Here is a 17,878-nt window from a genome sequence, read left to right on the forward strand (position 1 = left end):
CATGTACTCTTCTCCGTTTATAATAATACATATAACTGTTTCCTGTTGCGTTGCTCCAAGTAATATCTATCCAGACGCCAACCTATTATCAACGCCTAGCTAAATAAAAGGAAAATATTAAGTTCCAAGATGAGTTATGTTAAACAAAATCTTTTAACAGCGACCTAGTAAGCAGAACATGTCATACACCAGTACATTTTTATTCTTCATGTTAACATCGCTAAGTTATTATCTACATAAATGTAATAAATTATGTGTCAAAGCCAACCAGTGGCTTACGACATAGATATATTATCTGAGTTCATGTGTCATGTAGTGGTAATATTATTACTTGACCTAACCAGATTTTCAGTCATGTCTGTTTCATCTTAAGTAGCAAAATACTGTTTTTCTAAATAAGATAGAGAGAAATGGCAAACTATACAACTCAACAAGGACATATCACACATAAGAATCCCATCACATTATCTGTTATATTAGTTCATTTTTAAATACAAGTACGATCTATGGCAGAAATGTAGGTATATTTGCAAAATGTTGAAACTAAATGTAAAATAACATTAACATATTATCATATTACTGACGTCAGTTTGTCTAAATAAAATGTATACTTTTGGTAGCAAAAGAAACATACGTTTGAATTGTATGAAAGGCATTGGAGAATTACAATAGAAAATATTATAAAAACATAACAAATTGATTTGAAACAAAAGATAATTAATTTCGCAATATTCAACATATGCACTACATAATCGAGAGACATGTTTACCTTTAATTATACACTTTGTCTATTACATTCTATGACATATTTACCTTTAATTATACACTTTGTCTATTACATTCTATGACATATTTACCTTGAAGTATACACTTTGTCTATTACATTCTATGACATATTTACCTTAAATTATACACATGTGCATTTTCTTCTCTGTGGGTATGAGTACAATATTTCGTTTACAACGATACTTTATCGAAAATATTAGAGAATTGCCAATGTAATTAAATACTTCATTGTCTTGTTAGAGTGTATATGGCAGGTGTTTTATAGCGTGTATATGGCAGGTGTTAGATAATGAGTATATATAGTACGTGCTTGGTAATATGTGTATGTTAAGTGTTTGAGAATGTGTGTATATGTTAGGTGTTTGATAGAGTATATATATATATATATATATATATATATATATATATATATATATATATATATATATATATATATATATATATATATATATATAGTGATTCTTTTGATAGAGTATATATGTTAAGTGTTTGATAAGAGTATATACATGTTCTTTGATTGAGTATTTATGTTAAGAGTTTGGTAGTGTGTAATTGTTAACTGTTTGATAGTGTCTAAATGTTAAGTGTCTGATAGGGTGTATATGTTAAATGTTCGACAGAGAAGACATTTCAAGTTTTTGATAGAGTGTATATGTTAAGTGTTTGATACAGAATAGATGTCAAATATTTGATGGTGTGATATGTTCACTATTTGACAGCGTGCATTTGTTAATTGTTTGATAGTTTGCATATGTTAAGTGTTTGATAAAGTATATATGTTAAATGTTTGATAGGGTATATATGTCCTGTCTTTGATACAGCGCATATGTCATGTGTTTGATGCAGGGTATATGTCATGTGTTTGATACGGGTATCTCATGTGTTTGATACAGAGTATTTGTCATGTGTCTGATACAGATTATATGTGATGTGTTTGATACGGAGTATATGTCATGTGTTTGATACAGGGTATATGTCATGTGTTTGATACGGGGTATCTCATGTGTTTGATACAGAGTATTTGTCATGTGTCTGATACAGATTATATGTGATGTGTTTGATACGGAGTATATGTCATGTGTTTAATACAGATTATATGTCATGTGTTTGATACAGAGTATATGTCATGTGTTTGATACAGATTATATGTCATGTGTTTGATACGGAGTATATGTCATGTGTTTGATACAGGGTATATGTCATGTGTTTGATACGGGGTATCTCATGTGTTTGATACAGAGTATTTGTCATGTGTCTGATACAGATTATATGTGATGTGTTTGATACGGAGTATATGTCATGTGTTTGATACAGGGTATATGTCATGTGTTTGATACGGGGTATCTCATGTGTTTGATACAGAGTATTTGTCATGTGTCTGATACAGATTATATGTGATGTGTTTGATACGGAGTATATGTCATGTGTTTGATACGGGGTATCTCATGTGTTTGATACAGAGTATTTGTCATGTGTCTGATACAGATTATATGTGATGTGTTTGATACGGAGTATATGTCATGTGTTTAATACAGATTATATGTCATGTGTTTGATACGGAGTATATGTCATGTGTTTGATACAGATTATATGTCATGTGTTTGATACGGAGTATATGTCATGTGTTTGATACAGGGTATATGTCATGTGTTTGATACGGGGTATCTCATGTGTTTGATACAGAGTATTTGTCATGTGTCTGATACAGATTATATGTGATGTGTTTGATACGGAGTATATGTCATGTGTTTGATACGGGGTATCTCATGTGTTTGATACAGAGTATTTGTCATGTGTCTGATACAGATTATATGTGATGTGTTTGATACGGAGTATATGTCATGTGTTTGATACAGATTATATGTCATGTGTTTGATACGGAGTATATGTCATGTGTTTGATACAGATTATATGTCATGTGTTTGATACGGAGTATATGTCATGTGTTTGATACAGATTATATGTCATGTGTTTGATACGGAGTATATGTCATGTGTTTGATACAGACTATATGTTTACTGTTTGACAGAGAATAAATGTAATATGTTTGACAATGTGTGTATGCTAAGTGTTTGATACGGAGTATATATATAAAATGTATGGTAGTATTTATATGTTGACAGCTTGATATTGCGTGTATCTTAATTGTTTTATAAAGATTATATATCAAGTGTTTGGAAATGTGTGTATATGTTGATTGCATAAATGCAAAAAAATTTATGTCATGCACTGACTTATGTAATATGACCTTATGGTAAGGACAATATTACGTATTTAAGAGATATTATATTTCTCGTGGGTTCTTTTCCCGTGGGTTCTTTTCCCAGCCCGCACTGGCAGTTATATTAACCATGGGGGGGGGGGGAACAGTTTGGAACTTTTTTCTGCAGCTGCAATGTTCATTGTATTTCACATGTAAATTAATATATATATATATATATATATATATATATATATATATATATATATATATATATATATATATATATATATATATATATATATATATATATCTTTCTAAGGATTAATTAGCATTAGAAATGCTGTTGAAAAGTTATAATTGATATCTACATTACTTATATAGATTTATGGTCAAAATATTGAAAAAGTCATTTCTATTGTCTTCCTCCAGCACCCACATGTAATGGGATAGAAATGAGCATATCTATATTTGAATTTAAAAGTATAAATTAATATAGCATTCTTTCGTTTTTTTCTACTAGTCCTAAGCGTAAGTAAACACAACATTATCACTAACAATGTTCGGTGTATCACATGGTAGCCATTATTTTCATGTAGATTTTTTTTTAAACACTTGACTGTATCTGAGCTATGTACAGTTAAACAACCATGCAAAGCTTTGATCGGTGTAAATGCTAATAATTCAAAGCTATAACGCAAAATTCATCCTCTTTATTGGTTTGCACAGAAAATATGTATTTTACATGGATAGCATATGTTATTAATAGTTTCTAAAAAATTGCAGATTTGTCGGACATTACATACAGGATAAGTCCAGCAAATGTCAGTATGCTTGAATTTAACTTGTTTGAGTTGAATAGTTATTTATGTTTTGAAATGTAATGCCATATCCATTTACAACTGAGCAGATGTTGTAAATCGTGGAAAATAAAAACATTGAATGTTTGACATGTTTTTGTTATTTGCGTATTGAACATAAAGAGATAGAAATTTTTGCAGCATTCGAGTCCGTAAAAATGTCATGACAGTAATAAGCATTGCCAGGATAACTTTCCAACTTATTTGTTTTTAAATTTATTTGGTTTTCTGGCATTTGTGCTTTTCACTATTTTGTTAAAGCCTGCTTTTGGCTAGCTGTTGTCTTGGCTATGGAATACATTTTTTTGTAATCCTTTGTCAGTGTCGTGCGGTGTTGCGGTTGGATTTCGGTCTGTTAGGGGGGCACTTGCCCCCAGGCACCAGGCTAAGAGGGTGTAATCTGGATATATTATTCACCCTGAAAAGTTTGTATTATTTCACCTTCACTATAGCCCCTTTCGGTAATCTGATTATCTGCCGTTTCTTTTCTAACGCTTTAGTGTATTGAGGTTGCTCTAAAAGCATTTCCGGTAGGTACTGTCGCTGGTCGACATTGACTGATTGCAAAACAGAACGAAGTGATTGAAATTATATTTCTCTCCATGTGCAAACGTTTCAACAAAACGCCCTAAACAAATGCGCCACAATTACACAATTCCTTGTCAAATCAACAAACAATAACAACACAAACATAAAAACCCTAAAAAATAACGAATTACAATTAAAATAAATGTTGAGAGTAGCATTCTATTTAATTAAGTCAATTATGAACCTTCATTCATGATTATGTTCTATATTACGCAAAACGCTTAGAATATACATCTGATGATGAAATCCGTTTGTGAATCCTAAATAAATCACTTTAAATAAAATAAGTAATTTCCACCAGTAATTTGTTTCCATGGCGTTAAAGCAATAAACTATATAAATTTTTTTGGTAATGGACATTATTTAATGTTATAGTGCCCATTTGCAAACGACGATTGCGTACTTTCTCAAAAGGGCAAGTTTAATACAATTATGATCGTCAGTTTTGAAAATTAATTGTTTTCTGTTGAGCAATTCAAACATATATGTATGCATCTGATGATTAAAACCTTCTTTTGATTTTTTCAAAACAAAAATTAGAAACAAACAAAAATAACTTCAATTACTTATTTTATTTCCATTCAGTTAAATGTTTCCGCTGTGTATTTTTTCTCCATTGCATTCCATTTTTTCACTGCGTATTTTATTCATTCCGATCTATAATCCACTGATCACGTTCCAAAAAAAGCTAGACCGTTTATCAAAGATCGTGTAAGCTGTAAACTGTTTTATTTGAGGGCACTTTACGTCCTTTAACTATGTTAAGCTATCAACCTTTGAAGTGCCCCCCCCCCCCCAGCCATCCGAAAATGTTAAAGGCTTTTAAGATTTTCTGTATCCCCATAGTGTATGTATTTGTTTTTCTGCGGTAAAAATAATTAGGAAGAAGAAAACGCATTTGTCATTCTTGTTTAGGGGTTGCTATTTGCTATTTGCGTTTTATTATTTAACGGTGTGTCGTACTCACAATGTCACTTTGTTTTCCCTCCCGGTTTTTTCTTTATGACATATACGTCCCTCCTCAGATACTAGGTTTTGCGGCTGGTTTTTTTATTATTGTCTTGGTCATAAATTTAGTGATCGTGGCCAAAGAGCAATCAAATGAATTGTGTGTGTCATATGTGTATGCGATATTGTTTTAATCAAGCTATATCGTGTTTGTGTTACGAATGGACAGATTATATATTTGAATTTGTATTAGGTTTTTCATTTGCTTTGTTTATTTACGTACAAAAAAGACAAAAAATGCACAGGAGTTGTTGTGTGTGTGTATATATATATATATATATATATATATATATATATATATATATATATATATATATATATATAGAGAGAGAGAGAGAGAGAGAGAGAGAGAGAGAGAGAGATTTTCTTTATTGCGTCGCAGTAACACTATATATTATTTGCCCTGTCTTTTCCTCCATAGTAATTATATACTAAAAGAGGTTTTAGAAATCAATCAGCATTGCGTCATTGTTAAATAACTAAACACAAAAGACTTAGAAAAGACGAATTCATAAGTGACTAGGTTAGTTATCTTCTTTTCCAGCGGCTTAATTATCTATAGTAAATACCTAATACGAAAGGGAGATAACTAGGTTACCAAAAGGATCTTTAGTAGTAAAAGGGGGCAATTCTACTTAAAACGTATATTTACGAGGTGCATGTTGGTAATGGTGACTTACATAATAACTGTTCTTTGTAGCAAAGTACTGACACCTTTACAGATAAGCCTCTGTCTTTATCATAACCTAGCCAGTGTAGTGATGACGCGGCCTTACACCCTATACTTGGTATGCATGCGTAGCATACTTGAGTGTGAATACGGAGATATACAAGTATCGCTGCTTGGCGGCGACGTTTCCAACAGGGGAGGCAACAGCGGGATTAACAATGATAAGGGTGTCATGAGAAAGTTTTGAATGCAACATATCGTTTACATCAATGTTTGTAATCAACTTCAACGTTTGCTGAAGATGACTATATGTCTAACGCTTGTACCCTGATATGCTAGGTATTTATACTGCATCCTTGGGTAGGTCGGGCTATATCTGCTACAGTAAGTGGCAGTTGTCGGTACTACACTGTTGGACCAGAGGGGATAGCTACACCTGACTCCCTCTGAAAAGACTTCGCTGGTGGATCAGACAGTCATCCACCCCGACCGTAACGACAGATGGCATTAGCGGTGTGGAAGAGCCGGGCATCAGATCAGATGCTATAGGACCCGATGGCCATCCACTGCATCTGGATTAGTCTCCAGACATCTCGACAGCGTCGTGCCACTGGATACCGACTTGTCTGGACGAGAGAATGAGGGCGAATCTGTGCACGTTTCAATCACTTAAATCTAATTCACTCGCCTGTCGTGACATTATCACCCCTCTTCCCCATATCTTAAAGTCCTGTGGCAATGGGCGACCTGTAATTTAGCAAGTATGGATACATTGGGAGGTGTAGCTGCAGACCTGAACACAAGCGGCTCAGGGACCGAAGTAGCAGTGGAACTGAACAGCCCTGTCAAGGGTCACACGACTCATTTCCTAAGGGTGAGTATGCAGCTTGAAAAGATGCTCTAAACATTGAGTTATTAAACTTAACCTTAACACAGCTAACGGGGATCCTAACACTAGCGGTCACAAATTTAACATGGAGACAAGACAAAGGTGCGGCAACTCACCATCGTGCCAGGAATGTGCGTACACTGAAAGACAGTACATCGGCAGCTAGATCAGAGGAAAGAAAAGCTATGGTTGTTAGAGAGCTGGCCCTATTCAACATTCGAATTGCATCCCTCAATGAAAGCCGCCGAAGTAGAAGTCTGCCGAAACATTTCTGGAGTGGTCGAAGTTAAGAAGAGCGATATGGATGTTGGGTGTGTCATCAAATGACAGCTAGTCAGTAATTTCAATATCGTCATTAGGACGGGAATGGCGGTCTAATGCAAATGAGACTTTCACTGTCAGGACAAAGACACATAGCTGTCATCAGTGCTTCAACACCAACCATAACCAATGCATTCCACCACCTCACGAAAGCTAAATGCAACAATGTCTGCCTTCGAGAAGTTCTACCGTAATATTTGATACATTATTTTAAAGTTTTCAGCAAAGCAATATTATCCTACGCTTTAATCGGGTTTCGCTTCCTCATAACACAAAATATAGGCATAGGTATCCCCACCCTCAACACTCACCCCGGCTGGCTATGCCACTAGGTAGTGAAATTAATATCGAAAACCGTTGTGCACATATACAGACTACGTCAAAGCACATTTGAAGTTGTTTGGGGTTTTTTTTGGACAGTGAGAGATGCATGACGTTATGTACGCAAGTACTCACGCACGTACCTGTGTGCATGGTCACATATCACTCAGAACAAAATTGTGGTAATATTAAATCCCAGTTTTTTCCTTGAATCAGCAAATCGAACTAGCAAAAATTATCTACTAATCTACTAATATGTTGATCTGTATAATATGTAATAGTAGTATAAAGTTCAGGGCACCAGACCTTGCTTATGCTGAAGGTGAATACTTTTTATGTATGCGGATTGACGCTATTTGGAATTTGAGATCTCGATTAGGATTTGTGAACCCTTGATGAGTGTTTACGTGTCCTAAAATTGTCCTTAGTGGACAGTCAGTTCAACACACTTACTCATAATTGTATGGTCCTGAGGCACACACCTAGCAATATGCATCAGTGCTCAAGCCATCCCAGGTAAATGTCCTACAACTGACCTTTGAAAGCATTTGAAAGTCAATAACACAAGTCTATCTCGGACTGAAAATAATAAATAATTCATGTGATACGTCCCATACACAGATTATAAAGCAAAATCTACAATTTGATCGTACAAAATATGCTAATGAAGCGAGATCAAGGATGTCATCGTCGGAAAATACACTAGTACTGTTCGGTTTCAGTTATTGACACCAACTGTATCTTACCAAATCTATGCACCAAGCATTAAGATCAGTTTCAATCCAACGACATGCCTCAGACAAATAGTGGTTATTAAATTATAAGACATAACGGTACTGCATATGCATCCATACACCCTTCTTCTGTTATTTAACAATATTTGTAGATAATATTTAAAATACATTTGTTATTTTATTCTCGATATTTTCTATTGTTTTTGTAACTATTTGCTGTTATACCTCGCTAGGCGCTCAGCATTAAGAGGTTAGTATTAGGACTGGTCGGCCTGGTGTCCGGATAATGTGACTGGATGGGACATGATGATACGTGTCAGGCGGCATGATGCACCAGAGCTATACATTACTATAAACTGCCACACTGCAGACATCGTAGAGCTATGACCGAAAAATTGTTAAAGCTACGTAAAAAATCCAAAACTCTCTCTCTCTCTCTCTCTCTCTCACACACACACACACACAAACACACACACACACACACACACACACACATTTGTTATTGCAAGCTCTGAACTCGTTGCTGCACAGACCTAATTAAATCACAGTTTGGAAACTGATTGTATGAATGCCCTTCACTTAGTTAGGACTCATCATGCAATGCTTGACCAAATTAAGAAAACAAAAAACATCATGACTTCAAGAATCTTGGAAACATTGAAACTCAATTTTGTATAACTAGTTTAGTTTCTATATGATGTTGGTACTTTTATAAGTCTCAGACAAATGGGAATATACGAATCATTTAAATCATTATGCATTAATAATTTCAAAGTGAGGAAAACTTTATGCACTTTTAGATGTCGTAACTATGTCATACTGCCTCCCATTGTCTAAGAGCCCCACCCAATTCACATCTTTCGTGGCCTCCACTATATGGTTGCAATATCTAAATGTATAAATCCGATTTATATTATGTTTTATTTCGTAAGGTTACATTGACAGCACATACAGGGAACCTATATAAGTAAATAAGACAAGTGCATCGAAAGCAATAAAGGTTACAAAAAAGCCTACGGAATTACAGCAAGTTCTCTACCGTACATCTGAAATAGGACCGAAAAATCCAGTTAAACATAAATGTAAGTAGCATAGACCGCATTCAAAGAAACCAAACGCTGTAAGCAAATCTGACCACCACCACCCTCAAACCACAACGCCACACACGCATCACAATAAGGCAGGTGCCACTTCCAGGTAATAAACCTAAACCTTATAACTAGGAACCAATTTATGAAACACAATCATCTACCTGCAGTGCGTTGAAAAAACCCCGAACTGATGTATTCAAGGAGAAAATAATTTTCCCTAATATTTATTAAGCTCTTGGAATGCAGGTGAGATAAATCCATCGATATCGATCTGTAGATCCTGATTTCTCGAGCTAACATTGCGAAAAGATAACGTTTCTATTAAGGTCTAAACAAAATATAGTTAATATGCATTAAAGGATAAACACGTCATTGTCCCTCCAATATAATCATATCGTCTTCTGTAAAATCCACTGATGTACACAGATAACGCATAAGCACGCCATCGTCTGTCAGATTTATTGATGCACACATGTAATACATAACTACGTCGTCGTCTGTCAAATCCATTGCTGTACAAATTAAATGCATAAACACGATATCGTCTGTCAAATCCATTGCTGTACAGATTAAATGCATAAACACGATATCGTCTGTCAAATCCATTGCTGTACAAATTAAATGCATAAACACGATATCGTCTGTCAAATCCATTGCTGTACAAATTAAATGCATAAACACGATATCGTCTGTCAAATCCATTGCTGTACAAATTAAATGCATAAACACGATATCGTCTGTCAAATCCATTGCTGTACAAATTAAATGCATAAACACGATCATATTATAGACATGGTTAATAGTCTACGTAAGATATCGTGACACGTGATTAGAATTAAACTACGAGGAATTCAATGTTTCGAACCCAGTACGCACTTGTTCCTCAATGGGATCGAAGTTTGACCTTACCCCGTTTCTTGTATACCGGTTCCAGTATACAGATATAGCCTTGGACTATTCAGTCTGAAATCTTGTAAAGGGTGTGTAATTATTTCATACAAATTTAACTTACTGGATTGTTTGGTATTCGTTTAGTATTTGAAAAATGTGATAATGATCAATATAAAGTGGAAATTCTAATGTATCCTAGACACATCTTAATATTGAAATAGAATAATAAGTTTGTCAAATTCACTATAATATCTGTTATTAAGTCCAACATATACAAATCGGTACCATTCATAAGACGTTGTCATGTCCGTCAAGAGGTGTCTGTAATAATGTTCTCAAACATTTCGTCTTGATATGATTCATGGTGAGGTTAGCATTTGATATTGTCATTTCCTGATTGTTTTCCACAATATAAACGCAAATGTTAACACCTGAAACCGAAATACCAGAATGAAAAGGCGGAGGAGAAGGGGAGCAGGAATCCTGTAACAGTTTTCTGAATGTGTTTGTAAAGGTAGCCTAATTACAACATGCAATGTATTAAAATCGGGTAACATAGGTTTGTGTGGAAAGCAAAAGCATTCAATAGTTCATTGTCAAATCAGAAATGCAACAGTGTACCTAATTACGACGTTTTGAAACTATCATTTGATTAACTCTCTACATTACAAAGGATTTCAGCTTACGGATTACTTATATAATTACGATGATAACACTATCTCTCTCTCTCTCTCTCTCTCTCTCTCTCTCTCTCTCTATATATATATATATATATATATATATATATATATATATATATATATATATATATGCATACACCAGGGGTTGTAATATTTATTTCCAATTCACACCGCTTCCCATAACTTTTGAACTGATAAATGATCAGAGGTTATGTGACATGGAATATCAGGCTTAATTCTGTGTCGATATTACTACACGATTATAGTTCGTACTTTCGTGAGTCTCTCTCATTTATAACGAATTTAGCTCGACATAAATATTTAAAATTCAAAACAATGACGCAGTGTTCGTTCGCATTTTAGGTTACACCGAAAATATGATACAATTTATACGAGCAGGTTATGTTGCTATCCTGTTCTAAAGATAAGCAAATTTCTCGGATTGTAAATACAACACAGGTGACAAATGTGACTTCTGTTTGTGTCGAAATAGTTTTCATGCTTTGTTTGAAATGTCATGTCAAAACCGTTTGCATTTATGCAGATGCTGCAGATCATGCCAGAGAAACAATGAGCGTTTTGAATGCGTGACATGATTTGTTAATTGCGTATTTACATTAATAGATACGAATCTATTCAGAAATTGAGTAATTAAATCAGTATATGTATGTATATATATATATATATATATATATATATATATATATATATATATATATATATATATATATATATATATATATATATATATATATATATATATATATATATATATATATATATATATATTGGGTAAATAAATCATATATGAATCAGTATTGCCATTCCCACTTATACAGTATTTTACAGTTTCTTTGCTTTTCTTTCAATTGCGTTACTCTTCGTTTTGGTATAAAATGTATTATGGGGTTCGTTGCTGTCTTGACTCAGGAATATGTTTATAAAGTTTTGTCTTAGCAATTATCCCAAGGCACATATCTATCAATATGTCCCATATACAACAATCCCACATAAAAGGCCCTCGTCTGACCATAGGAAAGTAAATACAATTTGGCTGTCTCTGAAGAAACAATCAGTAATTTGGGTGACAAGCCGTATCTAAAAAGAATGAATATAAATTTACAGTTTGACCGTACTGTGAATAAACGTCTTTCGCTTCACCACAGCGCGTGATCACGGTTCAATATTGGTGCATTCAGAAAAATCTTTATAAAATAACACCTTCAATTCTTGTATAAAGAGTTCGTTTTGGATATATTGTTAGCATGCTTCAAATTTCGTTATGAAATTGAAATCATTTAATTGTGTTGCGTAATTATTTATTCATCGATGCTTATTTACATAGATGACATAAACTATGACGGGTAATGGTTTCAGGGAACGCAGTAATGAAATTCTGTGACATCATGGAAACCCTATCGTTAATTCTCTTCAGCAAGGGAAAACTGATGCATTCTTAGATGTCATGACTATGTCAAATTAACTCCGTTTGTCTAGCAACCCCACCCAGTCTACCTTATTCTCTCCCTCCAGTATTACGGTCATATTAACTCCGATTGTCTAACAACCTCACCCAGTCTACCCTATTTGCCCCCTCCGATATATGACAAGGTCATAATAACATATTAATATTATGGTTCTACTATCATTGTTTTTGAGAATCAGTTACACCATCGTAAAACAATAAATCCGTAAGTTGAAGTCCTACTTAATAACCTTGCTTGTAAAATCGGATACAATGCATGTCTGAGAGAACCATACGAAATTTTGAGAAATGTACTAAAATGGTCATTGCAAAGGTCATAACTAAGATTAATTTCGCATTTCTCAACTGAAATGAATTATTGAAGGTATTTGATTTACATAGGAATCTACTTTCTTTGATTTGACTTCATTTGCATGGATTACTTCAGCTGATTTTCTAAAACTATGCAGATAGCTGGCATTGAGGTACTGCTAAAACTATGCAGAGAGCTGGCATTGGGGTACTGTTAAAACTATGCAGAGAGCTGGCATTGAGGTACTGCTAAAACAATGCAGAGAGCTGGCATTGAGGTACTGCTAAAACTATGCAGAGAGCTGGCATTGAGGTACTGCTAAAACAATGCAGAGAGCTGGCATTGAGGTACTGCTAAAACAATGCAGAGAGCTGGCATTGAGGTACTGCTAAAACAATGCAGAGAGCTGGCATTGAGGTACTGCTAAAACAATGCAGAGAGCTGGCATTGAGGTACTGCTAAAACAATGCAGAGAGCTGACATTGAGGTACTGCTAAAACAATGCAGAGAGCTGGCATTGAGGTACTGCTAAAACAATGCAGAGAGCTGGCATTGAGGTACTGCTAATATCATTCTCCTTATCCTCCTTGTTGCTCCTAGGTATTTCGTTTTAGCTTTTGACATATACATTGCATTATCATGGAAGTCAATTAGAAAATGATACTATTAATTTGTGATTTCACCTTATATCATGCCGAGAGAAAACTGATGACAAACTTATCAAAGCATTATCTAACAATGTGTTGGTTTTCAAGACAGCCAATTTCGTCAGATGAATATTATTATATTTACCATAGCTTCATGTTATGGAGTTTACAAATGATTATATGATAGTGCATTTTAGCAGATTTATTCTGCCACTGAACGACCCCCCTTTTAATTATAGGGTGTGACTAGGGTGTATTAAGATTGGTACTTTACAGATAGTTTTAATATCAAATACTAAACAAATATTAAGCAAAAATCAAACAACACAGTGATTTAAATTATGTTTTCTATGAAATAAATGCCCAACCATGGCAAGATTTCAGACATAATATCCAAATATTATGTTACATGCGGGTCTACTATACACCAAACAGAGCAAGTCAAGGTAATAGATTAAACGGAAGAAAAAATGCGTACTTGGTTCAAACCAGACATTTTGTGTTTGGTATCATAATCCAGTATAACATTATGTTTTGAGTTACAATTGCAATTAACGTTTCTGTCATGTTTCAAAACTAAAACATATCATTGTCGTGTTCGTCGTCGTCATCTTTATCTTTAGTAGTATCGTCAAGAACATCGGCATTTGCCGAGTCATTAAGTTCCCTTTCTTGTCAGTGCCACATACGCAAAAATGGTAACAGGTGGAGGAGGCTATGCTTGGGGGATGAAGAAGGAAGAACAGAAATAGGGTAATAGTAGTAGTTTCTGTTATATTGACGACAAAGACAACGGCCATGATTACTATGAGCATCCATACATATTGACCAACATACACACATGGCTCACTATCCTTTATCGTTATTCTCTGACTTGTACGACCGCTCCGGTGGCCTAGTGGTTAGAGTGTCCACACACACACACACACACACACACACACACACACACATCATTTTAGGCTGATTTTTTTAGTAAAGCCTGGTAATGAGTGAACTATGGAAAGAAGTATTGAACTGCGGGAGGTCGTGGGTTCGATCCCCAGACGAGTCATATCAAAGACTTACAAAAATGGTACTAACAGTTGCCTCGCTTGGCACTCAGCATTAAGGGTTTAGTGTTAGGACTACTCGGCCTGGTGTCAGAATAATGTGAATGGGTGGGACATCATGCTACATGTCTGCGGCATGATGCCCCAGTGCTAGACATCACTAAAACTGTCACACTGCAGACATCGTAGCGATATGACTGAAAAATTGTTAACGCTACGTAAAATATCCAAATCACACACACACACACACACACACACACAAACACACACACACACACACACTGACTTGTACACCTTGTAATTAAGGAATTGAGTATCATTTTTGAGGATGATTTTTGAGTAAAGCCTCGTAATGAAGGAACTCTGGAAAGAGGTATTGACAAATATAACTTTCTGCATAGAGCTTAATTAGCGACAAAGTATTATAAAGTTGCAATGATATTACTACCTCTCAAACACAGGTATTTAGCAGGCAGTAGTAAGCTTATTTCCTATTTCAACCGCATTTTACAGCCGTTGAACTGATAGACAAATATAGCTTACTTATCATCGGAATACTGGTCTTAATTTTGTTTTAAATTGTCTAGCTATTTTCGGTTGTACTCTCACGTGTCTCTACTAGTCTCTGCCATATTATCATTTTTGAATTTATTACTTGATGTCTTATTTCTGCATGTATTGTTTCAGTAAATTTAGCAATTAATAAACTCCAAATTATTCGATGTATCACACATTTATTATCATCCTATTATCAGTAATTTGTAGCACTTATATGCAGCTCATTTCATGTCAGTCATGATCATTCCACAATTGAGAGGGTGTGTGTATGACTTATTGGCTGTAGCCCAATCCTACTGGTCAACATTTATTACTTTAACCTATAACATTTGGGCTTTGTATGCGATAGATCAAAGCTACGACCAAGTATTGTTTTCTCGCAGATTTCAATTAGCGAAATGTCAGTTAACTGCACGCATCCTTCCGAGCTCTGTTTAAGGCCCTATACGTTTTTCTTTTTTATGTTCTCGATATTTCAGACTTTCTGGTTTCCATGGTTCCAGGTTTACTGAGGACTTTTATTTTCGTGCAAATATATAATTCCTGCGAATGATGGTATTAATACTGTTGATGCACAGGAAATATTTGACTGGTTATTGTTTGATACATCCAACACCTGCGTGTCATGAAATACAATAGGGTATACTCGTGTTAAATCAGACAGGTTGGATAATGTGCTATAGTTTTTGTGGATAGTCCCAGATATATATGATTCAAACATTTGCACTGATAATATTTGGGGACTCGCATAGTGGTTCATATTTTCATCCGGAATGAACTGAATCAAAGCATGTACTAATAACAGAGTTGAAGGCAGCTTAAGAAAATCAGGCAAAACGTACCTCGATATCAATGTTAAAAGTCAAAATAAAGACTGAATGTTTATCCGCTTATTTGGTTTACGCAGAATATATAACAGGTATTTTTCTTGAACAGAATATACTAATACCATTTCGTAAATGAAAGAACATTCATGCGTCAGTAAATACGTCACAGTGAAGAATTTAAAAATCAATAAATCAATAAATAAATAATATTAAATGGTGTTCGTAGATTTCCTGTATTTCAAGCCACACCTCATACAGGAACTGGAAGCACTGGGAGTAAATCACATAAATTGCAACATCTGTGTCCGATTAACTACGCATGGTGAAATATATAAAATTCTACACAGCAAAATTCAATCAGTAGAAAAAAAATCCCCATATAAGTAACATATTCAGGAGGATTCGTGTAGAATTTCATATTCAGCAGGATTCGTGTAGAATTTCATATTCAGCAGGATTCGTGTAGAATTTGGTATTCAGCAGGATTCGTGTAGAATTTCATTTTCAGCAGGATTCGTGTAGAATTTCATATTCAGCAGGATTCGTGTAGAATTTGGTATTCAGCAGGATTCGTGTAGAATTTCATATTCAGCAGGATTCGTGTAGAATTTCATATTCAGCAGGATTCGTGTAGGATTTCATATTCAGCAGGATTCGTGTAGAATTTGGTAATCAGCAGGATTCGTGTAGAATTTCATATTCAGCAGGATTCGTTTAGAATTTCATATTCAGCAGGATTCGTGTAGAATTTGGTATTCAGCAGGATTCGTGTAGAATTTCATATTCAGCAGGATTCGTGTAGGATTTCATAACCAGTCTTTATGGATAATTACTTGTGCATGACGCTTGGAGTGCACACCTGAAACACACTCACTTTGCACTGTGAGATCCCGGATTCGATCCCGGATCCAGTAAGTTCCAGAGTTTGTAGCTGTCTCTGAAAGGATTCCAATACTACAGAGAATCCTAATGTCACAATTTCAACATTCGAGAGCCCTTTGTATAAGTTCTTATAAATTGTAGTTAGAAGTTTGCAGCAAAGCAATATTATTCCTCCCTTGTTTCAATTATCGCAATCCTCAATTATAAAATATATCTCTATGTATGTCCACGCCATTAACCCTGACTACAAGTTCCGACCCCAGTGGATGAATCGAAATCTTAAAACCACTGTGCACACCTACCGAACGCAGCTACCCGTAACGCAATGTTTCAATTTTTGCATCTTGAATGGTATGCAAAGATATGCGTGACGTTATAATAGCTTGCAAGCATGCGCACAAACTTACAGGATCAAATAACAAACAGTACAAAACCCGCTGTGATATTAAAAGTTTACTTTTGTTTTGGAATCAGCAAACCAAACCGGGGATGTTACACTATAGTATGATACCCGTACATTTGTTCGTCTTGTACCCTAAGTACGGCCAGTTGTGAATAAAATAAACGACAGTGTACCAGTCTATATTCATTCTCTTGCAGAGGTTGAATACAGTATGCAAATACAGTATGCAAATTTTACATGTTGCATGACATCGCGCAGCTTTGGAGATCTCGATTCAGAGTTGTCAACTCTTGACGAGTATCTGCCTTGAAGACAAATATCCTCAGTGACTGATACGTACTTAGTCATATTTTTATGGTATCCTAAGGCATGTTTTTATCAATATGGATCAATACACAAACCATCCCACATCAATGGCCTTCGTCTGACCTTTGAAAACAAACGAAGTATGGCTATCTCGAATGTAGCAATAAATCATTCGGTGGACAAATAGTATATAAAAAGATGTCATCATTGTCAAAATATATAACCTGCCTTTCAAGGTGAAAACAGGTTAGAAATTAAAACGAAATATGCTTACTGTTATCTATAAGTATGCCATTTGTTATTAACTTTTCAATTTTATTAATAAAGTTATAGCTATCAAAATGTTTGTTTTGAAAGTGCATCTACTAATTATACAATTCCCGTAATGG

The sequence above is a fragment of the Sinohyriopsis cumingii genome, chromosome 10, assembly GCF_028554795.1.
Source record: "Sinohyriopsis cumingii isolate HCF-2022 chromosome 10, ASM2855479v2, whole genome shotgun sequence".
In the NCBI taxonomy this organism is placed as follows: Eukaryota; Metazoa; Mollusca; class Bivalvia; order Unionida; family Unionidae; genus Sinohyriopsis; species Sinohyriopsis cumingii.